At 37.2% G+C, this 21,443-nt stretch overlaps 1 long non-coding RNA gene across 1 annotated transcript in view; it reads right to left on the reverse strand.

Annotated features, from left to right (window-relative positions):
• Nucleotides 1-20,853, reverse strand: part of LOC135207651 (uncharacterized) — a 470,496-nt gene extending 449,643 nt beyond the window's left edge. The window contains exon 1 of the long non-coding RNA XR_010313018.1: nucleotides 20,678-20,853. This is a non-coding gene — a long non-coding RNA (uncharacterized LOC135207651). The remainder of the gene's footprint in view (nucleotides 1-20,677) is intronic.
• Between the last annotated feature and the right edge of the window lie 590 nt (nucleotides 20,854-21,443).

The raw sequence follows: 21,443 nt of genomic DNA on the forward strand, positions 1-21,443 counted from the left end.
CGGCTTCTTCCACGTGGAAGGAGCGAGTATAATGATAGATCAATGTCAAGAAGCCTTGGGATAAAATCATTCGCTGTAATTACAGTAAATGAGCAGTTCTCAATCACTCATCCAATGCACCCCTCTAAGTAAGGAATTGGAGTCGGAATATGGAGTCTGGGCTACAGGCCAGGCACTGGGACTTATGAGGTCATTCATCGCTGGAAAGAAAATTGAGAGCAGGTAATTTTGAAAAGTTTAACTGGAGGAAAACTTCGCAACTGCACTATGAAATAATTGTCAGGAAAGGGTGGATAGCATGACGGATGAATGATATGAATGGAGGTACAATAAAATGAATGACAGGGTTCCTCTAGGTCAAAGCATCAGCGTTCATTCTTGACATCACATTTCTAATGGGAAGGCCATTAGGCCTAATTACTTTTCTATAGTAACAGCTTCTTCTCGAAAACTTTATGTACTGTATTAAATCCTTTCATCTTTTTCCACCGAGTAATAAAGGCCTACGGCGGACTTATATATATATTTGATACTTTAATTTATATAGAAATACACCCATTGAAGTTTATAACGTTTCACGAAACTGAAGGATATACAATTGAAATTTAGTGTTTTGGCCAATGAGCTATAATCTCTACTTCTCACTAATGAAATACTTAAATCACATCAAAATCTAAGCATACTCTGAAATCAGGAAGATTAAATTTAGTAGAGATTCATTACAAACGCTACTTGTTCAGGTCTGTTCCGAACGCTGCATATATGTTTGGAGTACTTCAAGTTTAGTTTTCTGTAAAAGAAAATTACTAAAAAGGTTTTCTGTCTGTCCATCCGCGCCTCAGATCTTAAAAACTAAAGAAGCTAGAGGGCTGCAAATTGGTATGTTGATCATCCACCCTCCAATCATCAAAAACACCACATTGCAGCCCTCTAGCCTCAGTAGTTTTTATTTGTCTTAAGTTAAAGTTTGACATGATCGTGCTTCTTGCAACGATATAGGAAAGGCCACCACCGGACCGTGGTTAAAGCATCATGGGCAGCGGCTGATATACCATCATATCGAGACCACCGAAAGATATTACTTTTTTCGGTGGGCTTGATTATACGCTGTAGAGACCGTACACAAAACTCGATTGCGCCGAAGACACTTCGACCACTTTTTACTTGTTTTATTTCTACTCGATATCAGCTGGTAGGTAGAAGTCCAGAGGTACACACCAAGCATCTCATATCCTGTAACACCTAATCAGACTTAAACTCACTTGAAACAAACCCCTCCTTTCTCAGCTGGCATTTGCCTATTTTGTATACTCTCTAATTCGATTACATATCAACTGATCTCAGCTGCCCAAGTAACACCCGTCAAGCCGCATCTTCCACATTTACTGAGGTAATAGATCATTCACGTATTGCAGGGGCTATGTCGTCTCTTTAATACCTAGTTCTGAAACTCTCTTCCTTTTATTAACTCTTAAATCTTTTCTTCTTTTAAAATACAGGTCTAACTCGTCTCACCCTTTCCCCTCCTTTTTCAATTTTATTTTCTTCTGGCCTGGGTAGACAATGTCAGCCATTAGGCTGTCCGTCCCACTAGCCCTGATATTTGGAAAAAAAAAAAAAATGCCAGCGTGTGATCAAACGAAACATAACGGTTATTAACGTATATAATAATCTTTAGATTACATATTTTATGGTTCAGTATTGTTTTTGCTTGTGTGGTGTTTTTACGTTGCATGGAACCAGCGGTTATTCAGCAACAGGAGCAACGGCTTCACGTGATTTCCGAACCACGTCGAGAGTGAACTTCCATCACCAGAAATACACATCTCTAACCCCTCAGTGGAATGCCCGAGAATCGAACTCGCAGCCACCAAGGTGGCAGGCCAAGACCATACCGAATACGCCACTGAGGCGTATTGTTCAGTATTCAAGAATTATTTCTAACTAATAAGCTTACTCTGATAATATATGTAGAGTTGTTTACAGAAGATTCTTTGGCTACAATTTTCACTTGTTCGTTTTAATTATGCCTGAGTAGAAAAGTTCACCACCACAAAGACACACGGCCAAAATTCGCTAGCAAGAGGACAGCGAGCATGAGCAAACCCTCACGTGGATTCAGTCTTACTAGACTATGGAACGTTTTGATAAAGCAGTGAGGACAGTTTTTAAATGGTAACCAAACATTTTATGGAACCAGTGGTTATTCAGCAACGGGACCAACGGCTTTACGTGACTTACGAACCACGTCGAGAGTGAACTTCCATCACCAGAAATACACATTTTCACACCTCAATGGAATGCACGAGAATATAACTCGCGGCCACCGAGGTGGCAGGCCAAGACCATACCAGTGATGCCACTGAGGCGTTTCCAACCAACGTATGCCAACTTGATATGGTACCAAAGATGACCTGCGCTTATTGATTAACGGCAAAAAAATGACTGTAACTGACAATTGTTTCCGAGTGTGGCAAAACCAAGAATCGGTGAATATCAATGTACGAAAGGAATGGAGGAAAACTAAACACATTAAATCAGGATAAAGAAAAATGATCTGGAAAAGGAAAAAAACGGTATAATTCCAATTAGAAAAACATGGAAACGACATATTTCGTACGAAAGACATTTAATAATTAAGAGATATCTAAGCAGTACATCATGGTACACTGCTACTTAGCGAGATTAGTACTAAGTACATACGACTTTACAATCACAAGATATCCTGTAAACATGGAAGTTTCATCGAAACTTTATCATAGTGTAATATACCCTGATTTAATGATACACAATATCAAAACTACCAATTTTCTTGTAATGTCATGCGCAGTGTCTTCAACACCGAACAAACTGAAAGTGACAATAAGATAAATTATTGTCTAGCAATTATCATGAAAAGTCGAGACTCGGAATACAATCAAATTCAATGATATAAAATCTTTAGAATTAAATCAATGCGTCGCATGGAGTGAATCTCGCAGATATTTAGCGCCGAATTATTGCGAGAGTTGATACTATTTAAATCAAATGAAATGCACTATTACACTTTTAGCAGAGAGTCCCGCAATCAAGAACTGCAATATTGACACTATTAATTCAGATTCCCTCTTTCTTGGGCGAACGGAAGCAACCCACACGGTGCCAAAATATTGCGAGATTCCCCCCTCAAAGTTTACTGACAAAGTAGCTTCGTATACATAAGATGTTTGTTGCTCTCTCTCTCTCTCTCTCTGCAAACTATGAAATGTGGAAATATACATAATTACACACATGCACATTAGATACTTACATACAAAACACATACACACACACATAATATATATATAAGATATATATACTATATATAATATAGATATATATTTAATATATAATATATTATTATATATAAGAGGATGTGGGAATTCGCGCATGCGTGGTGAGGTCATAAACGCTTAAGATAAAAATGTTGATAATCCTGGCTTCATTTTTGGACAAAGCTAACCTTCACTTCAAAAGTCGAAAAGCGAGTTTGTTTTACCCGAAGTCCGACAGTCAATTTACAGATGAGCGTATAAAATATTCTCAATCCTCCTAAATTTACTCCTGGGTAACGAGCGCTGTCTATTTGCCCACAAAAGCTCTTGTCGAAATAATTCACCAGCTATTTCCGAAATCATTTTGGTAATCGCACAAAAAGCACGCAATAAACAGGAACATGCAAATTGTATAAAATAGATCCTAATTTGCATCACTTTGTTCTAAAAGGACTCCCAGAACACAGTAATGAACTGTGGGGAAAAAAAATGGGGGAAAAACAAAAGGATGAATGAACCCGTCATTCAAATGGCAAAATTAATGTCCTGTCCTGAACGAGGAGCGATTTCTTGTGCTTTTCCAAAGAGATGTTTCGGCCAATTGATGTCGTCTGCAATTCACAGGGGAAAAAAAAAATCTCTTAAAATTACACAATTCATTTTAATATGTGTATGAAGAAAGGGTTAATGGTGAAATATTAACATCCACTATTATTCAGAGAGAGAGAGAGAGAATGTAAACAAATGCAAGAGTAAAAAAAAAAATCATTAACTTTCTGTGCAAGTTTCCAGATCATAAGTGAAATGGTATAGAATAGCTAAGTACAATGAAGCAAATTCATTACAAAATTTGCATATACATATACACACACATTATATATATATATATATATATATAATATATATATATATATATATATATATATATATGTGTGTGTGTGTGTGTGTGTGTATTTATATATATAAAGTTGAAGAGTAATCTATAGACTAATGGGCAAAATGGCGCCTTTGACCTTGCTTATCGCAGTTTATGGCAAATAAATCAGTCAAGTCAATCAATGAAAAGGAATGGAGGGCCTCCAGTACCGAACATTAAGACAGCGTGACATTTCAAAAGAACGAGAGAGAGAGAGAGAGAGAGAGAGAGAGAGAGAGAGAGAGAGAGAGAGAGAGCTCTAATCTCCCAAGGTGTTATAATGCTTTTTAATAACGAATGAAAGTTAGTAGTTTTCAAAACCTACTTGATCCACAAGAAGAAATGGCTGCATGGAAGAGGGATAGTGCTTTCGGACTGTCCCGTCATTTTACATCAAAGAATGAAAACGGTCTACCAAAAAAAAGGTAATAATAATAGTAATAATTGAATAACAATATTAATGAAAAGAAGAGGAAGAAGGAGCATACCAGACCAATACCCAATGGTCGGACCCAGGTGAAAACAAACAAAACAAACAAAACGAGGCAGACTCTGCGCCTTAGCCAATGGTAAACTATAAATTCCTAGAATATATCTTATCGCTTATATAAAATTCTTCCATAATTCTTATGATGTCCAAAAGTTAATACGCTCGAGCAGTAATCTAGCAATTTAACACTAAACATGTTGAAAGCCTATAATTTCCCCCTTATAGGAAAGTTCGATAAAGAGAGCCGTAGGGGGTGGCGATGGGGGTGGCGGGGGGGATTGTCCACAACAGATCGGACGATATAAACTCCCGAAAACCAGAGTTTAATTACTAATATTATGTAAGACAAATTATACGTCTTCTACTTCTTCTTCCTCCTCCTCCTCATCATCATTATCGTCATCTCCTTTTGGGCAGTATGGTGCCCACCTGCCTCCAGGACACTCTGAAGGTCGGGCCACAGGCAGAACTTGATTCCTTCAGATCCTTGGATGGGGTATACAGGAACTACCCGTAACGTCATCATAGAAGCTGATCAACTCTGTTATCGGTCGGACTTCTTTATTTTTCCCCCGACTTTTTTCCAAGACTTCTTTAATGTTTGGGGCAACATTTATTTCTTGCTACATTGAAGCTTCTTTTTTTTCGAAGTACTTGCTGCGCGTTTAAAATATTCCTTTTGTAATTTTTTTTTATTACAGAAATTCCACTAATCTACCTTATACATCTTGCAATTTGCCTATCATCTAAAACTTTTACCAGTATGTGTTTAATTCTGCATCATTTTCTTACTTCTATAGTTAGTCAAGTTCTATCTTTTGCACACACTGGTGTTCGCACTCCTTGCTCATCACACTGATTTTTATTCTTTTTGCTATTATAAAGGTTAAAAGGAATTTTATGCAGCGAAGCAAGTATATAGCGTACACAAAACTTGAGTTTGTAAGTAAATAACTCGTCAACAAATAACAGTAAATCTTGTATCTATTAGGATCTATTTAAGTGTGTATCAATACATCAATCTGTATGTATATATATATATATATATATATATATATATTATATATATATATATATATATATATATATATATATATATATATATATAGTCTAACCTTCAGTAGGAAAAGCAAACTCGACAAGCTTCATTCCCTAATTTAGGTTTATTCCTGACAATCACCTGAGCAACTGTTACAATCCTGAAAATAAACTGATGTATTGTCTGATAATCGAGATAATAATAATAATAATAATAAAAAGAAGTCTACGCGATTTGCGCTTTTACGCGTCATATTACAACCTTTACTATGAGAGGGCTCTCCTGATTTTAAATACCACCTCCAATTCTTTAACAACCGATGTACACCATTGTAACCATTTATGAACAAACACAACATACAACTCATTCTTCTTGGGAGGTTGGTTTTTATTTCGGTAATCGAACCTCTTTTTTTTTTTGAACTTCAACAATTCTACAATGCTAGCCTAATCTCACTGGAAAGGTTATTACGTCACGAATTGAGGAATTCTTCAACAATCTGTCACCCATTTAAGCCCTAGTTGATCCAATTGCAACTACAATCGTTTATCTCTCCATATTCTGTTCAGCTTACTCTCATTGCTGATTCTTTTTTTTATCACGAATATTCCTCAACGGTCTAAAAGTGCGTTTGCTGGTTTGCACCGATACTCTAATATGAATGGAACTGTAATGTTTAATTATCTAGATCCGTTTGCTAGCTCACATGATAACTCATAAGTGAAGCATAACGAATATTTAGATAAGGTCGTTAATATGAATTATTACTGATATCAATAATATATAATAAAGCAAAATAATCGCACAATCCTCATCTTGAGAAAAGTCAGCAGATAAAACAAAAGTGATTTCATCTGGGAGATGAAATCACCTCCTCTAACTACACGCATAACCAGATGTGTTCAAAGTCCAAGTTCTGTATACGTTTAAAAAGCCACAACTTACTACAAGCAAATTAATTTAGCAAATTAGGAACAATCTATAATAATAAAAGTCAGTGACAGTAGGGGAGACATGACACAGCCACCCACCCCAGCAAACCGGTTCATCTGCCCCAGGTAGGGCGAGGTAAGTAGGGGAATGGGAGGGTAGGCGAGACATCCACCATCTTCCTGCAAACCTGTTAGTCCACTCCGGGTGGGGGCAGGGTAAGTAGGGGACTGAGAGGATAGGGGAAACAGCAGCGCCATGTTCCAACGCGTGTAGCACGCACCAACAAGCACGTTATAAAATTATTCGCTGTGCACATAAAGAATACGTACCAAATTTTACAAATTAAGAAAACAGTCTCTGACATCTGATATTCTCTGTATTCTATTACTCTGTACAGTAGGCTATATTATCTATTCATGAAGTTTTAGATTAGATGAAAACTCCTCAAATACTACTAACAAAAACAAGAACAATGGGAATGCAAACTACCACTGCAAAATCGACGCAGAAACTGGAAAATGGTACAGAATGACAATTCAATGATGAATACTATGGAAATTACACAAAATTAATCACACGCAGTAGATATCAGTCCCAGCAAACATTTCAAGATTAATCATGGAAAGTCCGATTTCTACACACATTCTCCATTGTCATTAACCTGGCTCCTGATGATAAACAACATAACCCGTTACTGCCAAAGTGAAGCTTATACGGCCGAATCATGGATGAGCCCTATGTGCAGAAAACTTCACAGAGACTATATACACCTACACAGAAGGTTCATCAGCAGCTCGTCGATTTCCTTACATTCACTGCAAGAGGTCCTTTATTCCTCACACCGTTGGACTGTGGAAGAGTATCCCTGGGGATGTTTTGCAATTGGAACTTCAAAAGTTCAAGCGGAGATGCAATGCATTACCCTAATACTATTCTTCATGCATTTAATCCATTTTTACCTATGTATTAATTTATTTTTTCTGTCATAATAAGTGAGACTTCTTTCTGTATTAACCTTTCCCTCTCCTCACTTCTTCCTAATGAACACCATATTCTTGGGAAGCTTCATTTTCAAGTGAATGATCCCTTTGGATAGGGGTTCATCTTCTGAATAATTATAATAATAATATCCTTTATTTTGCACGCATTCTTGAACTACCTAGATATTAAATCCGCTCCCTCCCAAACCCTCTTCATCTCCATCTATTGAACTGAATTGAATATAGAATTCAGGCTACAGGCCAAGGTCATTCAGCGCTGAAACAGAAACTGACAGTAAAACTTTGAAAGGTGTAACAGGCGGAAAACCTCGCAGCTGCAGTACGAATCAGTTGTTAGGGGAGGGTGGAAATTAAGATGGAAGAGAATATACTAGGAGGAGGTACAATACAAAGAACGAAAGGGGTTGCGGCTACGGCAGCATCTATCTCTCTACCTGCTATAAACACACACACATACATTCAAAATATTGTATGATATATTATCTATATACATATATACATATAAAATACTCTTCATAAACGAGCTCTAGTTGACCTCTTCTCCTCTTCATTAGTTTGAAATTTCGTCCCTCCTCTGATTGTATTCAGTACCCTACTGCTACCTCTGCAGCAATCAACCCCGAATCTAGGACCTATTTGAATGGGATCCCGCAACCAGTCAACTTAAGTGCCTCCGTGGCTTAGCTTTTACAGAGGCCTACTTCTAAGTAAAGATCTCCAATATCATTTAATATTCTTGTAAAATGTTTCTTGTACTCGGGTTACTTCAAGCTTCACTTTGGTTGAATCACGTAGTTTAAATACCAGATTTCGTTTGAAGAAAATATACAGGAATTTATCACGTTGCCGTAAGTTTTTAACTTCATCCCTATTACCATCTTATACTGGACTTATGAATCTGTTTGGAATATTGCATTCTTGTTTCAGGTGTCTCTTCCTTTGTGTACTTTTTTTCCCACAAAATCCAATCAAATTTATACTCATGTTTATTCATTAAAATTATCTTTTTGCATTTGCTTTACCCTGGATTCTATAACCTGACGTATTTCCAAAGGCAGGTTTATTGTTTCCACAAATTGAGGTGGTTTCAGAGAGAAGCAACAGTCATTGACACATGTACACATTCATATTAAGCACATGAGCACATTTTCACTTGATTCATATGAACTTTGATCTAAATATACACATTTACATATATATATACCATCATATACGCATAGACACACATTGCATGTATATATATATATATATATATATATATATATATATATATATATATATATATATATATATATAATACATATATCGAGCTACAATGTCCTTTAATATCTAATTCGCTCTACCTCGGAATTAATATATTTTTCATATATGCTTAACCGAAGGGGAATTTTTTTCTCGATAATAGACTTGCGTGGTGTAGTAGGATAAAGCTTCACTGACGTTCCTGGATTTGTAAGGATCATAGGTTCGCGCCCTGGTCCAGGCAAGTCTATTATCGAGAAAAAAATTCCCCTTCGGTTAAGCATATATGAAAATATATTTAATTCCGAGGTAGAGCGAATTAGATATTAAAGGACATTGTAGCTCGATATATGTATATGAATCACGGAAATGTGATATGACTTATATATATATATATATATATATATATATATATATATATATATATATATATATATATATAGATATATATATTGTGCTAAGTGTAATTTTTATTTTTGTGTTTTATGAAGATAAAATTTCATGTGGTAAGTTTTCAAATTTAATGCAAATAATATATATTATAATATATATATATACATATAGTATAATATTATATATATATATATAGATATTATATATGTAAGGATATATATATATATATATATGTGTGTGTGTGTGTGTGTGTGTGTGTATGTGTGTGTGAAACTTTTAACTTCACTAACTTTTCTTCAAATAACAAAGACAACGAACTTCATCCTCTATGAATGCTTCAATTCGATCTGCATTCTACCAGGAAAAGGAAGAAGGAAAAAAAAGAGAGAGAGAGAGAGAGAGAGAGAGAGAGAGAGAGAGAGAGAGAGAGGAGAGAAAAGACGACTATGATGATGAGAACGGCGATGAAGAGGCTGTTTAAAATTCATAGAAACCTGACCACGTTCGGATGACTGACAGGAGGACTGAGCCGATGACCGAGTCATCAAAACATTATGCCATTAAACGTGCCATTTATCGCCGTTACGGGAACGCGCTCTGTGAAATGAACCATACCAGAATACCTGTAATTTACCTGGCTTACGCTGGTCCTCCTCCCAGACATGAGGCTCGACAGAGCGCTTATCTGAGCCTGGCTTCTGATCTCTCTCTCTCTCTCTCTCAGAGTACTTATAAATGAATCAAGTCTGTCTCTGTGTACGAATGTATATCGTGTGTTCATGTCCAGTGTATCTGATCACTAATGGGTTTTAAGCGTTGAATTCATTGCAGCTATTCCTTTCATACTGCCATACCAGTCTCATATATCAAAGAAATATCGCTCCCACTTTCTCTAGAGATATATTAATCGTGTCCAAGCGAAGGTAAACAAATTTGCAAAAAGAAAAATAATACACATTTTACCTTCATTTATTGCAGAACATTAAAAATTCGCGAAAGATGTTTTCATTTATTTACTAAGAGAAAAGACCTTCCGGCTTTTTCTTCTTTTATTTATTTAAGGTGATTGCCATCAACACGTATCTCCCTGTCGAGAAAAACCATCACACTGTTCATTCACTGTATGTGCCTACCCATTGCTAACTGCTATCAATACTATTCATATATCGATAATCTCACGTAAAAATATAAATATTTTATGTGTATGTATACACACAATAATATATAATATATATAATATATATATATATATATATATATATATATATATATATATATATATATGTATATATATATATATATGCTCATTTAAAAAGCATGGAGAAAATAAAGTGGCTGATTTATTAGGCAAACATTAAAAAAAAAAAACATGATGCATATTATTCTAGCATACGTGCTTTTTAAAACTAATCCAATTAAATACATCGACTATAACCTGCAGTGTTTATACTTGATCATAAGCAAAAGCATCAAGTTTAGATGCAAAATGTAATAATTGTTCAAACAGAGAACATGCAATGTAATATATATATATACATATATAATATATATATATATATATATATATATATATATATATATATATATATATATATAATGAACGCAGCCCTTCCCAGGTGCCTGTCTTTATCTTTCTTTCTTTCCTTCTCTCTGCCGAGGGGGAATGCTGCGGTACTTGCAACCAAAGTCTAAAGATATAGATCTTGCATGCGACATTTCCGTTTCAAAGACAGTTACAAAATCGTTTTCAAACGAAGCACAGAAAAGGCACAAGAACAAGGTCGAAATAAACACGAATGTCAAGTCTACAAAGAGCATAGCAGGTACCTAACTGCTTCCTAGATGTATATTGCCTATCAGCTAACAATCCTTTTAGATTCCACATACTTAAACAGTGGCTTAAAAATAAGTTCATCAGCAACTTTCGAGAGCACAGGGAGAATAGAAATTGGCCTGTGGTTACTGCAGTCTGCAGATATACCACTTTTTTTTAATATGTCCTGTATTGCTAAGTTTGCGCTCATTCACAAAGATACTATGCCGACATAAAAATCTAATAAGTATCTACTAATCTTGGGAGACAACACACTAGAAACTTTTACAAAACAAAGGGAAGAAACCATCAAGATCATCCCATCCCAGTTATACAGATGTTCAAGAATTTTCTTAGCATCCCTACAGCGGAATGCAAATATTGTAAGAATAGATTGAGGATGACAAGTATCGGAGAGAGGAACACCAGCCGATTTCTTAGCTTCAAAAGTTCCATGAAACAGTTCAGCCTTTTCCCTAGGGCCAGTAACCAATCTACCATCATCTGTTAGTAGTGGTGGAATGAATGACGAGCCTGCCCAAAGACAAATGATGCCTATTTGGTCCATCACAGATGAGGCTGAGTAATTCCTTCACGTTTTCTCTTCAAGGAATTTTTTTAATTTCTCTCGGCTGTATGGTATGTTCTATTCGCAGCAAGGCGAGACTCAACAAAATGGTGTAATTTTAAGTTGGATGATTTCGTCTCCATGTGTTGAATTTCGTCTGTTTGTCATGGTAAGCTTGTCTACATGCATCATCAGGTCATATTGTGAAGCCCTCCGGCAGGCTCTCTGGATACTCACTATCCAAAACAACAAAACATGACCCCCTGGCACCCATAGAATGTCAGGTTTCCTCCAGAAAACACAAATCGATGACTGACGGCTGAATCAATTATTTTTACGAAATTTCATAAACTATAGTATTTTATTTGTAAAACGCAAATCAACTACAAAGGTAAAACATATCCAGTTTTTTAGTCATATGTATGAGAACATTCTTCTCATGTTGGACAAAGAATTATTAGGTATTTTTCTGGTGTGAGAAAAAAACTGATCATAAAATTATGCATTCCTGTTCTAATATCCAACACTAATTTTCCACTCACAAAAACCAATGTCTTGTCAGAATTCTGTGATAATAAATCACTCAGTAGTGGACCATGTTTCTGTCTATACTCTCATCCTAAACTGGTGGCCACCAAGATGACCAATCCCGCCAGCTCTCCCAATGACAACACCACAGCTGCATCTGTCTGCCTGTCCCCTTTCACGACACACAACCCAGAGGCCTGGTTTTTAAGGGCAGAGACGATACACAGGTCAAATTAGATCACATCGTCATGAAAAGTTGACGCCATCCTTAAATTCCTTCCCAACAATATCTTTGAACAAATAGCAATGGTTAGACGAGCCAGGAACCACTATTACATACGAGACTTTGAAGGCACAACTATAGTCATCCTTCAGCATGGCCCCAACCCTCGGAGCTAGAAAATTCCTAGATAATGTAGGAATGGCAATGGGAGATCAAAGGCCCTCACCCGTCTACAAGCAACTTCGATGGCTAATAACAATCCCTGCCACAGACAGCCAGCCAGAGACAATGATGGACTTAGTGCACAAAGTCCTCTGGATGAAGATGTCATCAAACAGTCACTGCGATTCCCAACATATCCACCAAAACCTTTGAGGAATTCCTCAAAATGGTAGACACGGTCATTTGGCCCAGACATCATCAGAGCCCACTCAACCACCTATAGCAGCAGCCATCACAAAACCACAACCCCAAAGTGACGAAGAGAGAGACATCAAGCCAGATTTCCCTTCCACTTCCATACACCAGAAAGAAACCACCGCCAAATCAGAAAATACACCCGACATGCGGATAAAAAAGAAACCAAAGGGCCTTTGCTTCTTCCACTGGAGATTTGGACGAAAATGTGAAGAAGGCTGTATGCTATCAAAACACATGCAGTAGTGCTACTGCAACCAACTAACCATCAGCAAAGGCCAGACTGGTTGCCTCGTAAGGGGGAACGAGTCTGCCTTTCTTTGTTTTTCTTCCAGGAGAGGCAACCTTGTATGTGTTTCTATATCACTGATGAGATATCCAACACATAATTCCTCCTAAATACGGGCACATGCAAATCATTTGTCCCAGCCAACCAAGAACGAATGGCTAAAACCAACCCCCAACAATTTATTATGGAAGTAGAAGTATGAAAGTATCATTCAACAGCAGACCATTCAGTCAGACAGCAGATGTCATCACTATTGTACTACTCGGAGAAGACTTCCTGAAGGTGCACGACATACTGGTAGACATATCCAGACAACAGCTCATTCAGAGATGCCCCTATAGCCCCTATCACTCCAAGGATAACAACAAACACCACGTTAGAACTAGAAATCATGCACCTCCTTCAGGAATTTCCCAAAGTGTTCAAGGACGACCTCCAGTATGACCTCAAGTGCGCTACAGAATATCACGTCAGACATTATATCGTCACCAAGGATGCCAAGTACACACACGTTTCAGACAGCTGGCTCCAAACAAGCTAGCTCACACAAAAGAAATATTCCATGGTATGGAACAGGCAGGAACCTGCAAGAAAGCCTCTAGCCCATGGCCATCTCCCCTCCACATGGTGCCTAAAGCAAACATGGCAGCCCTGTGGCAACTACTGGTGCCTTAATGTTTAAAAAGTACCAGACAAGTACCTCCTGCCTAGTATCGTGGACATAGTCACCTCGAAGAAGCAAGAATATTCACAAAAATTGATCATCTGAAGGATACTACCAAGTCCTGGTAGCAAAAGAAGCCAGAAAAGAGCAATCACCACTCCCTTTGGGATATACTTTTAATTACAGCTGTTTCGGTATTCGAAACAAAAGGGCTAATTTTCAATTGATTATGGACATCATCCTCAGGAAATTACCCTGCTGCATCATTTACATCAATGATATTCTTATTTTCAGCCCCAACTATAAACAGCACATTAAGGACGTATAACAAGTCTTCGAGAAACTCAAAGAAAACAGACTTGTAGTCCAACATGAACAAAAAATACTGTACAAAATCTTAGTCATCAAATAAGCTCTGAAGGAGCTGGACCTCTCCTGACAAAGGTCCAAACTGTTATTGAGTTCCTAAGGCAGAGAAACATTACATCATGAGTTTGGTGGCATGACTAACCCTTACTGGGCAGGTAAAAAAAAATCAATATACAGCTCCTCAGGTTGGGTAAACTTTGAGGTCGGCCAATTTATGAAAAAAAAATCAATTAGAAAGAGGAAGATATGAAAATGCACATGGTGAAAGAAAAAAAAATTAAACAATTTTCCTTACCTTCCACGACAAGTTGAAAATGACTATTTACAACTTGTGGGGCCTCTTTTACAAGACAATCGTAAATATTACCAACTTATATGTTTTTTTTTAAAATAATAAATTAGTGCAGTTCACATAATATTAAAACAGATAAGAAATCAAATCCGTAACAAATTCTTAGCATATATATTTGTTGAAAAATATTTATGTAAATTTACCGAGAACAAAGTTTCAGTAACCTGTTTTTTATTCGTACATGTTTTTTCTAATAGTTCTTTGCAATTTTCTTTTCAAAATTACATTTGCAACTGACATACTATCATAAAAGACAAGAACAAAAATCAACAGCAACCCCTTGGTATATTTATGAGTAAATTTACAAAATGACGTCATGTGAGACAGAGACGCAGTACATTCTTGCTTGAAGTCAGAAGCATAACTGAAGTCCTGTGACACCAGATTCGTGAATTTAGCCAACGTAAAAGCTACCATTAGTGAATTTATGGGCTACAGAAGTACTGGCACCTCTTTCCCACCCGATTCTTTCCAAATTAATGGTGCTTGATACTGCTTCTCAACAGTATCAATCTGTCATCTAACACCAAACCCCCCTCCCCCAGCGGTTATTACTACTCCTGAGAAGCTATCTGTTCATTAAGGGTTAATTATTACCACCGTTTTAAACCCAACCTGGCTAAAATCATGTCCCCTTTGTATGAATACTTGAAAGAAAAACCCAAATCATTATGCTGGACTGAAAAAAGAAACGGCTTTTCAATAAAAAAAACCCTTGGTTCAGCTACAACAATTATATTTCCTCTCTCCAATAGGTCCCTTACTCTGACCACATATGCAAATAGCACAGCGATGGGCACGGTACTCGAGCAAGATACATACGATGGTCATCATCTGATGGCATTCTTCAGCAAAAAGTCATCTCCAGGAGAACAGAAATATTCCATGTTCAACTGAGAGCTGCTGACAGTCCACCATGTCACCTGACATTTCAGACATATGCTCGAGGGACAGCAATTCATGACTATGAGCCCTTGTCCGCACCTTTACAAAAGAGGTAGATTGCTGATCAGCACACCAACAGTGATAATTATCAGCACTCTCCAAGTTTTTTCTGCACACTGAGGTACCTGAAGGGCTCACAACAATGCAGATGACACTTTCCAAAAACACTGTTAATGCTGTCCAGAACAATATATATCCCCAGATTGCAGCAGCCCAGAGGGCTTTTGCCATAAAGAACAGAGAAACAACCATTGCCTGCGAAACAAGCACCAGATGCCCTTGCCATTATCTACTGCTAGCCTTAAGGAGAAAGACTTTCAGTCTCGCCCATGATCTGTCACACCCATCAGACCACTCCACCGCCCATATCCTGACAAAACGATACATTTGGTAGGCAATGTTTATGGGCATCAAGAAATGAGCTCGCAAACGTCTCCCTGCCAAACTCCGAGTGGTACAGATACTTCTTCACCATCGTCAACCAAAATACCAGATGGCCTGAAGCAACACCTGTCAAACAGCAGTCTGCGAGAAGTTGCATGAAAGACCTCTAATCTACTGGATACACGAAATGAGTCCTTCAGTACATCACAAGCGGATCCCACAATAAGCTCTAGGTCCCGTTCCTAGGTAACCAATTGGTTCCTAGCCATGTAAGAATATCTAATCCTTTAGGCGTGCCCTAGGAGAGCTGTAATCAACTCAGTGGTCTAGTTAAAATACGATATACTTAACTTTAACTTATCCACACATAACAAAAGAAGCTTTTGAACCTAATTCTTTCCTAGAGACAATAATAAATAGATTCGTTGATATTTGGATTATGGTAAACAGCAAATATGTATATTTTATGTTGATCATTTTAATTCTTTTGGCAGACATTGATTTGAACTCTGGGCCTGTTACTCATTACTCAAATATTCGGGTCTTGAGGTCAGATTTTTCATCTTGAGTTGTTTCTGTTACTACGATTTGATATTTTTATCTGAGTTTCTTGTAAGTAATAACAAGTCAAAAGTTGAGTTTTTAATCATGGAATTTGATGGCCATGAATTTATTTGTTGTCCTAGCATTCCATATGCCCAAGGAAAAATTTGGAGTCTAGTTGCCATGAAGTTAGTTATATTGGGTTTTAAATTTTTTAGTAAGTTCTACAGAACTTACTAAAAAATTTAAAACCCAATATAACTAACTTCATGGCAACTAGACTCCAAATTTTTCCTTGGGCATATGGAATGTTATGACAACAAATAAATTCATGGCCATCAAATTCCAGGATTAAAAACTCAACTTTTGACTTGTTATTACTTACAAGAAACTCAGATAAAAATATCAAATCGTAGTTACAGAAACAACTCAAGATGAAAAATCTGACCTCAAGACCCGAATATTTGAGTAATGAGTAACAGGCCCAGAGTTCAAATCAATGTCTGCCAAAAGAATTAAAATGATCAACATAAAAGATGAAAAATCTGACCTCAAGACCCGAATATTTGAGTAATGAGTAACAGGCTCAGAGTTCAAATCAATGTCTGCCAAAAGAATTAAAATGATCAACATAAAATCAGTAAAAAAAAAAATAAATATTCATAGCAACAGTAAGTGTAAAAATCAACGGAACAATAAACAAAAATACCACCAACAAAAAAAGTATTTACACTATTTACAAAAATTCTATTGAAAGTATATAAATAAATGTGACCATATATCATTGAAAAGGGTGTTGGAAGCAACTGCTTGACAATGTGGGAATGGCACACCTTGAAAGGCAAATAAGAAATCTGCCAGGTTTGTCACAACAACTGGGGAAGGGCAGACAGGATGGATTTAGAAATTATAAACACTCAGAAGGAAAAGATTAGGTCAAGATAATCCAACAAGCAGCTTTTGTTTCCTCGTTAGCCTGTCCTGCTATGATGGAGTCCTAAGAACATCTAACTAGGTTAAATAAGAATCATACCATAATCCCCTCTATATCTAAGAATTCAGAGGGCTTAAAGGGGGGAAAATAGTTTTGGGGCTGGGAAAAACCATAATAGAAAGCCTGCAGCATCAGTCAGAGGAGTGGTATTAAATTCATATATTACAATGTAAGTAAAAAAATTAATACTTAATACATACCAATGGTAACAATCACCAAAACTGTGAATACATAATTTATATCACAAGTAAAATAAATTGCATACATACTTAGTGCGTATCAACAGTAGCAATCACCTAAAATGTATTATGAAAAAATGTCAAGGAGAGTTACAGGGCTATCCTACATCCTAATCTAAGCTAGGGTAACAGGCCCTTACATGGCAAAGGGGTAGTATGAAAGGAGTGACATTACATGCAGGAAACTGAAGAGCAAAGTACAGAGATACACCCTAACATGACCCCCCAATCTAACCTAAACTTTGGGCACTAAGTCCTTACCTAGGCAGCCTGGAAATCCCTACTCCACACTCCCTAACCTAAATTTAGGGGGTTGCAATAGATAGACCATCCATATCCCATTGAGTTACAAGTCAATCGCACAAAAGCACAATAAAATCTATCACAAACCTCAATTATATAATCAAAATCACTGATTTCTCGAGTAAAAGTCAACTGAAAAACTTATCATCAAAATATGACATTTTCTGTGAAAATGGTCAAACTTGCATTAAAAAAGTCAGAAACATCAAAGCCCATTATATCTAAAATCCCCCTAAGCTGGTTGGTGGGCAATTTTCCCTGTAAATGATGGTTTAAACCATGAAACACTTAATGGTCTAATATGCCAAATATAGTACATATAACATATGAAATCATCTCCACAAAATCATGAGGTTGAAATAGGGTTATGTGGGTCATGTTTCTCATAAGACCTGGACAAGCCATAGCACACACACACAACTTACTGGTTTTTACCAATAGCAGCAATGTCTGGCTGGACAATATGGGTAAATTGATGAAAAACATACAAAAATCAACGGAGATTGCAGATAATGTCCTACTTCAACTACATCTAAAATGTAAAACACGATGTAACGTTAACGTTTCAACTAATGAGTGACAAAAGTATCAATTTGTATATCAAATCAGATAAAAACAAAACTCTCTATGTGAGGCAACTTCGTTATTGATTTCTAGAGTAATTATGGGATTTTGGGAATTAACTTAATTTTATCATATATTCACATACACCAATGTTTTAGTAGGGTAGCACATTGGAATATCATTTTCTTGAAACTAAGCAGTTCCCCATTGGACGGGTGGACTTCGCGCTCAGCTACCAATCCGGTGGTCTGAAGTTCGATTCTCGGCACGGCCAATGCGGAACCAGAGGAATTTATTTCTAGTGATAGAAATTCATTTCTCGGTGTAATGTAGTTCGGATCCCACAATAAGCTGTAGGTCCCGTTGCTAGGTAACCAATTGTTTCCTAGCCACGTAAAAATACCTAATCCTTAGGGCCAGCCCTAGGAGAGCTGTTAATCAGCTCAGTGGCCTGGTAAAACTAAGATATACTTAACTTGAAACTAAGCTCTCATGTGGAGAGGCCTACAGGCATACAGTCACTTAGTGGAAGCCTAAAGAGGACAGCAGTTAAATAAATTTTCTATATATAATAAGAAACATAAAGGATACTTTATGTTCAGGTTAGATAGGAGTCCAGGACCACCAACCCATCAAATCCCATGTTCAAAAAGGTCCAGGCTGCCTCAATTAGGTTAAGATGTATCCTTGTATTTCGCTCTGTAATTTAAAGTCCCCTGTGTCAGATTAGGCCTGGGGTCCAAGTAAGCCTCGCCAGAGAAGACCAGGGACCCAAGTTATGTTGGAATGGATTTCTTTTACTAATGTTTGCTTTTTCCCACACACAGACCTTTGTTTCCACCATGGAGGCCGGTGTTGTTAGACATGGATGATGGATGTGCAGGGTGGGTAGTGGGGGTGGTGGTTTAATGGGGTGACAAAACATTGCAGGATAAAATGAATGTTACGTTCGTAAAAGTTAATAAATAATACGAATTTGGTAATAAAATAGGTATTATTTTAGAAAGAGGAACCAGCCCAAAATGACATGAAAATATGTTTTTCTAGGTGATTTTGATGTTTTTTGCACGAATATCACCTTCATTTTCCTCGGAAATGAACGGTTTTAGACTTTACTCTATAACAAAGGGAAACAAAACTAGGTCTAGGTAGGGGTACAGGGCCCTAGGTTAGGTTAGGTGGTTGTATTTGGTTCGGTAGTGCCCCGAAAATCACTGTGGCCTTAAGGGGGGATCGCCAGGGGGGACAGAGCCCCCCGCTAGGCCTAGGTAGGGGTACAGGGCCCTAGGTTAGGTTAGGTAGGTGGTTGTATTAGTGGTTGTCCGGTAGTGCCACGACATCAATCTTTTCTCCTCCCCCCCACCCAAAAACCCCGCTTCCACTGGGGTCCCCCATAATTGTAGTAGTAGGTTTATGCTTACATTTTGTGTGTAAGAGTAACTCTTAGTTTCTTTTTTAAATCATTGTATCTTGCCAGAACACGCGAGCTTGCCAAGAATCATTAAAAAAACACGTCGAAACTAGTTTTGTTTCCCTTTGTTATAAAGTCTAAAACCGTTCATTTCCGAGGAAAATGAAGGTGATATTCGTGCAAAACACATCAAAATCACCTAGAAAAACATACTTTCATGTCATTTTGCGCTGGTTCCTCTTTCTAAAAATTTACCATAAAATATAGGCTAACTAAATTAAAAGAGTAGGTATAATTGTTTTTAGTTTTATTGTATTTTCGGGAAATGCTTTTGTTTCGACTTTAATCAAACCCAAAAACTAACAATTTCCATTAACAATAGTGGTATGAAACATGCAAAGAGCATCAAATCAAGCAAGAAAATGTCGTGTGTAGCCTGAGAGGCGTCTGTGTAAAGTACTAGACTACTCTATTTGTCCAATAACACAGTAATAGGCTAGGCTACATAGCACAATACTTTCGTTCGCGTCCAAAATGTAATGATGGTTTAAAGTAAAACAACACCCACTACAGATTGGCTTAAAGTTGTTATTAAATAGGTAATGTACTCGGAACTTAAATTTGATAACAGAATGGCTCTGCATTTTATCGGTATATGAGTGGGGTCTCGCACAACGCCTTCGGTGGAGTATGACCACAATACAAAGAAAATAAATAAACAATAAATACCCTGAAGAACTCGAGCACTGTTTATTATTACTTACCCATGATACTGGCGAATCTGCAATGGTGAAAGTGCTATGTTTAGTGCGGTCCTTAGAACAAGCCCCATTTCTTGCAAAGTCTGGAACCAGCAGTTACATAGGACTATTCCGCGTTTATATCACTGCCATTCTTGAGAAGCATGCATCTGTCATTTTGATGTTAAAAGTTCCTAAAATGATCCCCTGCTACGGTTTGGATTCAGTTTTACTTACACCACGTTATATGCCACTGAATCAAGTGGGAAATGAGTAGTTTACACTAGACATTACCAGCGACAGTATGGCAGCTCTTACGAGTTACAGCTCTTGCGAGTTGTGATCCGTTCTTGTGAATGACGTGAAACAACTCATTCGAAGCTCCGAATAATTTCGAAGTGAAATTTTCTCTTTGCTTCTTTGATTATTAAAATTTTCGTATTCAATTTACAACTTAATTCATAAGAAGATTGATAAGACAGCGACAGGTTGATTGTATACATGAAGAAATACCGATAATTAATTAGTGTTCAACGAGACGAAGCTTCGAACTTCACTTCGTATTTGATTCGGTACCCACGAGAGACGAGACAGGGAGAGGGAAGATTGTACATTTCCTTTTCAAGTCGTCCTTTCTCAACCTCTCGGCATTCCTCGTTCATTTTAACCTTGCGGTGCGTAAATCAAAACGTATCTAACCGAATGTGTATATTTATATCTAGTGACCGGTTGTGAATCGTTTTGATAGTTTAAGATAAAAAGAATTTTTTTTGTGAAGTGACGTTGTTCA

The sequence above is a fragment of the Macrobrachium nipponense genome, chromosome 34 (assembly GCF_015104395.2).
Source record: "Macrobrachium nipponense isolate FS-2020 chromosome 34, ASM1510439v2, whole genome shotgun sequence".
Classification (NCBI taxonomy): Eukaryota; Metazoa; Arthropoda; class Malacostraca; order Decapoda; family Palaemonidae; genus Macrobrachium; species Macrobrachium nipponense.